General features: G+C 46.7%; 2 non-coding genes and 1 pseudogene across 2 annotated transcripts; all 3 read right to left on the bottom strand.

Annotated features, from left to right (window-relative positions):
- LOC143206148 (uncharacterized) overlaps positions 1-595 on the bottom strand; it is a 2,766-nt pseudogene extending 2,171 nt beyond the window's left edge.
- A 419-nt stretch (positions 596-1,014) lies between these two features.
- Positions 1,015-1,169, bottom strand: LOC143206149 (5.8S ribosomal RNA). Its single transcript, XR_013008155.1, has one exon. It is a non-coding gene; the product is annotated as a 5.8S ribosomal RNA (ribosomal RNA).
- A 708-nt stretch (positions 1,170-1,877) lies between these two features.
- LOC143206151 (small subunit ribosomal RNA) lies at positions 1,878-3,866 on the bottom strand. Its single transcript, XR_013008157.1, has one exon. It is a non-coding gene; the product is annotated as a small subunit ribosomal RNA (ribosomal RNA).
- Between the last annotated feature and the right edge of the window lie 1,971 nt (positions 3,867-5,837).

The raw sequence follows: 5,837 nt of genomic DNA, 5'->3' as shown, positions 1-5,837 counted from the left end.
ATCGCGACGTCCTACAAGGAGAAAAGTGCACGCGTTCGTCGCCGGATCGACGTACGAAAGGCGCGCGCAACGCCGAAACGTCACGTGTCACGCGATCGCACGCCGCCTACTACGAGCCGCGAATGAATTTCTCCCTTCGACCTTTCGGGTTTCTCAGGTTTACCCCTAAACGGTTTCACGTACTCTTGAACTCTCTCTTCAAAGTGCTTTTCAACTTTCCCTCACGGTACTTGTTCGCTATCGGTCTCGTGGTTATATTTAGCCTTAGATGGAGTTTACCACCCGCTTAGGGCTGCACTCTCAAGCAACCCGACTCTAAGGAGAGATCCTCTCGCCGTCAGTCACGGTCGCTACGGGCCTGGCACCCTCTATGGGCTGTTGCCCCGTTCAAGATGGACTTGGACGCGCGACGTAACGTCGAGATAATGGACCCTCCCGAACACCACATTTCCCGGCGCCCGATGTCGGTCGCGGGATTCGGTGCTGGGCTAATCCCTGTTCGCTCGCAGCTACTAAGGGAATCCTAGTTAGTTTCTTTTCCTCCGCTTAGTAATATGCTTAAATTCAGCGGGTAGTCTCACCTGCTCTGAGGTCGCTAGTTTAATATGCGTGGCGCTCGTAATCATCATAATAATGAAGATTAGGAGCCAATACGAAATATAAAAGTTTAGAATGGAAAAGACGCGCCGTCGAAAAACGGTGTTTTCTCCCTCGTATTCGAGAGACAACGCACCTACGATCCGACGTCGATTAAAAACTAATTTTATCGGATACGACGATCGTATTAATGGTGCGCGCTACGTTTATCACAAAAACGTGCGAACGACCGTTTTAAACACGTCTCATCCCTTTCATATTCGTACGACCCGTACGAGAGAGTTAGGTCACACGTACGGGTCCGCTGTCACGTTTTAGAACGTCGCGATCGAATCGCGCTTATACGCTCAGCACGCTCAGACATTTCTCGTCGATCGCGAAGATCAAAGAAAATCCGAGCAGTCTTGAAATGAGATACGACCCTCAGCCAGGAGTGGTCCGGGTATGAGATCCCAGGACCGCAATGTGCGTTCGAAATGTCGATGTTCATGTGTCCTGCAGTTCACAAGTTGACGCGCAATTAGCTGCGTTCTTCATCGACCCACGAGCCAAGTGATCCACCGTTTAGGGTAATCTTTTTTTAAGTTAGGTTTTAAACGCATATCGAAACGTTTCTATTATAAGACGACGACGACGACGACGACGCGCGCTCACGTCATAGACAGCGCTTGCGCCCCTTTCGCAGCCGCCGTCGACTTTAAAACGCTCTTACGGTTTATTTTCGTCTTCTCCACTACACACAACGAGAGGAGCGGAGACAGACTACTCGAAATGGTGACGTTCGTTGTAAATTTTCGTCGTCTCACCTCGTACGACAACAAAAGAGCATACGCTGATCATAGTTTGGCAATATTTTCGTAAACTAAATCTCACCCTTTTGGAATGAAACAAACGAAGGGTGATAAGATTTTCGTAAACTAATCACATTACCGATCATCGTATATGTTCGTCGATATGAGGATCGAAACGTCGATTAGAAATATAATTGGCAAAATCGTTTTATTTTGCGCTCGATTTGTCCATTTATAACGAAATCCGTCGTAGGCCGACGATTATTACTCGTCGTCCTATATAACAACATCTTCATCGTATATATCTCCGCTTTCGGGCGTACATCTTTTAAAACCATATATTATAGGTACCCGAAAACAGCTACGTTGACGACGTCGAAATTCGATCGGAACTTCCGAACTTCGTAGATGGCTCTTTAACGTTCGACAATGATTTTTACAGACTTGTACGTTTACCTATTATATATATATAGGCATAACAACACACTGTAATGATCCTTCCGCAGGTTCACCTACGGAAACCTTGTTACGACTTTTACTTCCTCTAAATGATCAAGTTTGGTCATCTTTTCCTACACATCGACGACGCCGAAACGCCATCGCGTGTCGATCCGAAGACCTCACTAAATCATTCAATCGGTAGTAGCGACGGGCGGTGTGTACAAAGGGCAGGGACGTAATCAACGCGAGCTTATGACTCGCGCTTACTGGGAATTCCTCGTTCATGGGGAACAATTGCAAGCCCCAATCCCTAGCACGAAGGAGGTTCAGCGGGTTACCCGGGCCGCTCGGCCAGGGAAGACACGCTGATTCCTTCAGTGTAGCGCGCGTGCGGCCCAGAACATCTAAGGGCATCACAGACCTGTTATTGCTCAATCTCGTGCGGCTAGAAGCCGCCTGTCCCTCTAAGAAGAATAGTTTGTACGCCGACAGTAAAAACCGCGCACGAACCGCGAAACCCGAAAGCAACGCGGCCGGCGGGCCTTTAGGATGTCAAAAAGCGCCTAGTTAGCAGGCTAGAGTCTCGTTCGTTATCGGAATTAACCAGACAAATCGCTCCACCAACTAAGAACGGCCATGCACCACCACCCACCGAATCAAGAAAGAGCTCTCAATCTGTCAATCCTTCCGGTGTCCGGGCCTGGTGAGGTTTCCCGTGTTGAGTCAAATTAAGCCGCAGGCTCCACTCCTGGTGGTGCCCTTCCGTCAATTCCTTTAAGTTTCAGCTTTGCAACCATACTTCCCCCGGAACCCAAAAGCTTTGGTTTCCCGGAAGCTGCCCGTCGAGTCATATTAGGGAACGTCGACGGATCGCTAGCTGGCATCGTTTAAGGTTAGAACTAGGGCGGTATCTGATCGCCTTCGAACCTCTAACTTTCGTTCTTGATCAATGAAAGCGTTTTTGGCAAATGCTTTCGCTTCTGTTCGTCTTGCGACGATCCAAGAATTTCACCTCTAACGTCGCAATACGAATGCCCCCATCCGTTCCTATTAATCATTACCTCGGGGTTCCGAAAACCAACAAAATAGAACCGAGGTCCTATTCCATTATTCCATGCATACAGTATTCAGGCGAAATTTTAGCCTGCTTTGAGCACTCTAATTTGTTCAAAGTAAACGTGCCGGCCCACCTCGACACTCAGTAAAGAGCACCGCGGCAGGATTGAGTTGGGCCGTCGTAACCACGACGCGCACAACACGCACGCCGAAACGCACGCGCGACGGCGACGCGACACGACTAAGCCCACCGGCAGGACGTCTCGCGAAAAACACGCCAGTTAACACCGCGAACGATGAACCGGCGGCGCGAGACACAAATTCGACTACGAGCTTTTTAACCGCAACAACTTTAATATACGCTATTGGAGCTGGAATTACCGCGGCTGCTGGCACCAGACTGGCCCTCCAATTGATCCTCGTTAAAGGGTTTAGAGTGTACTCATTCCGATTACGGGGCCTCGGATGAGTCCCGTATCGTTATTTTTCGTCACTACCTCCCCGTGCCGGGAGTGGGTAATTTGCGCGCCTGCTGCCTTCCTTGGATGTGGTAGCCGTTTCTCAGGCTCCCTCTCCGGAATCGAACCCTGATTCCCCGTTACCCGTTACGACCATGGTAGGCGCAGAACCTACCATCGACAGTTGATAAGGCAGACATTTGAAAGATGTGTCGCCGGTGCGAGACCGTGCGATCAGCTTAAAGTTATTCAGAGTCACCAAGTTGTACGATGACGAGCGCGAACCCGAAACCGATTGGTTTTGATCTAATAAAAGCACTCCTTCCATCTCTGGTCGGAGCTCTGTTTGCATGTATTAGCTCTAGAATTACCACAGTTATCCAAGTAATTGTGGGTACGATCTAAGGAACCATAACTGATTTAATGAGCCTTTCGCGGTTTCACCTTAATTCGGTATGTACTGAGACATGCATGGCTTAATCTTTGAGACAAGCATATGACTACTGGCAGGATCAACCAGGGAACTGTTCTTATTATTTTATCGACACGAAGCAGATAAAACAAATACAGACACAGTTTATTTTATAAGTTTGACTTATAAAGAAACGTGTGCGTAAGACGACGATATATAATATATATCGACGACTAATAAAAAGGAGGTGCATGATAGCGCGCCTAGACGACGGAAAAACCGGTCCGAGGCGCCACGCTCTTACATTTTAATATTAGTTGTCTAATAAAACAAAACGATATCATCATCTTAGACACATCTTTTGTTTTTTTTATACACAACCGATCGACTAGGCACCCAATTATCTCGATTATCGACGACGATCGTCGACTACGTCGAAAATTGGATGCCGCAAAATATCGTTCGGCGTTTATAAGACCTCGAAAAACATTCTCTCCGAACCCTTCGCTAGATAGAAATATATAAAGCGACAAGGAAACCTCGTACGAGAAACGTTTCGTGATTTTTTATTTTATTCTCGCTCGGAGAGCAGAGAGCTATCGCAAAATGTGTTGCTGTTTTATGAACGTTCCGATGAAAAACCGATACGTCCATAAAAATAATAATTCCAATCGCATATGAATCGTGGATCATCTTCTTCTAACGAAGCCGAATGTTCCCGCCGAATTCGCGATCTCGCAGTGATACCGTCGTCGTCGTCGTACGCTTCCCGATATATCGAAAAAAACCGACCAGGAAGAACAACGAAACGACGATACAAAATCGCGAGAGCGTTACGAATATATAATAACACGACGAAATACGCTTTTTATTTAGATAAATAAAAAAATACGGTTCGGATCTTATATATTAACATATAATATGTAATACCACCTTCGCTGATCAAAAGCCACTCGGTAAAAGTGTCACAGCGCCGGTCGACCCGACCCGTCGTATCCGTCTCTCGTATCGCCCCACGTAGAAGCGCACACGATTTAAGCGCGGGTCTCTCGCCAGCTATCGGAAATGTATGGGTGTTTTAGAACAGATCGTTTATACGGACGTTGCGCAAATTTTTCGTTTTTACGTCTGCCCGTTCTCGTTATTATCGGAATGTTCCGATGAATAAACTTTAGCTTTAGACAACGTGAACTTCTAAAGCAATAATTTTAACCTCTCGTGTTAATACGTCCTCAGGCCGTTTCTAGACTGCCGATCACGTTCTTTAAAAGTCGGAAAATTCCGATCCATAAAATTATGCTAGTAGAATGTAAAGATCCTTCATAGGATGGATACTGTCACATATCGATACGGCGATCGGAGTAAAACTGTTCTCACGTATTTCAGGACATTTTAGGTTGTTACGTCGGCCCGTTCGTTATTATCGGTATATACCTATGAATAAATGTTTTGCTTGTAGAACGTAAGATTCCAAAAGAATGATTCGCCGAAACGATGGTGCACCCTTACGATCGGATATTTGCCGCTTATTGGCCATTTTCTATAATTCATCCGTTAGATATCGTTTATCGACTACGGATAAGGTTTTCCGATATCAGAATGTTCCTAAGGATGATTCGAAAGTGATTTGAACGAAGAATTTGATAGAATGAATCCTTTATTTATCCATTGAGTACAGGGTACGGAGTGTCTGCGGGGTCAGCTAATATATTATATTTCTCTCTCGACGTAATGGTAACTCGAAGTCCGAACCGCGCTCATGAAGCTCGGTTTCAATCCAATCCATGTTGGTCGGTTCCTCGAGAGGAACGCCGTATCTTCGCGGTCGACCGCCTAATGAATCAGGTGGTAAAAGTCCAAGCCCAGCGCGGCAACGGCAGGCGCGTTCAACGTTTTAACTGCCAATTCTACGGTCATTCATCGGCCAACTGTAAAGCCACTCCGGCCTACGTCAAGTCCCAAAGACAGAAATTCCCCGCCGAAATGCACCAACTGTTGAGAACCATACACCGCAAATTACTCGGGATGCAAGTGCCGACCTACTCCAAAAACAACCAAACCCAAAAGACCAATTCCTCCCCC

The sequence above is a fragment of the Rhynchophorus ferrugineus genome, unplaced genomic scaffold, assembly GCF_030347505.1.
Source record: "Rhynchophorus ferrugineus isolate W39M unplaced genomic scaffold, kcgeb_rfMv2 rfM564, whole genome shotgun sequence".
Lineage (NCBI taxonomy): Eukaryota > Metazoa > Arthropoda > Insecta > Coleoptera > Curculionidae > Rhynchophorus > Rhynchophorus ferrugineus.
This window is presented reverse-complemented; position numbering and strand designations above follow the sequence as displayed.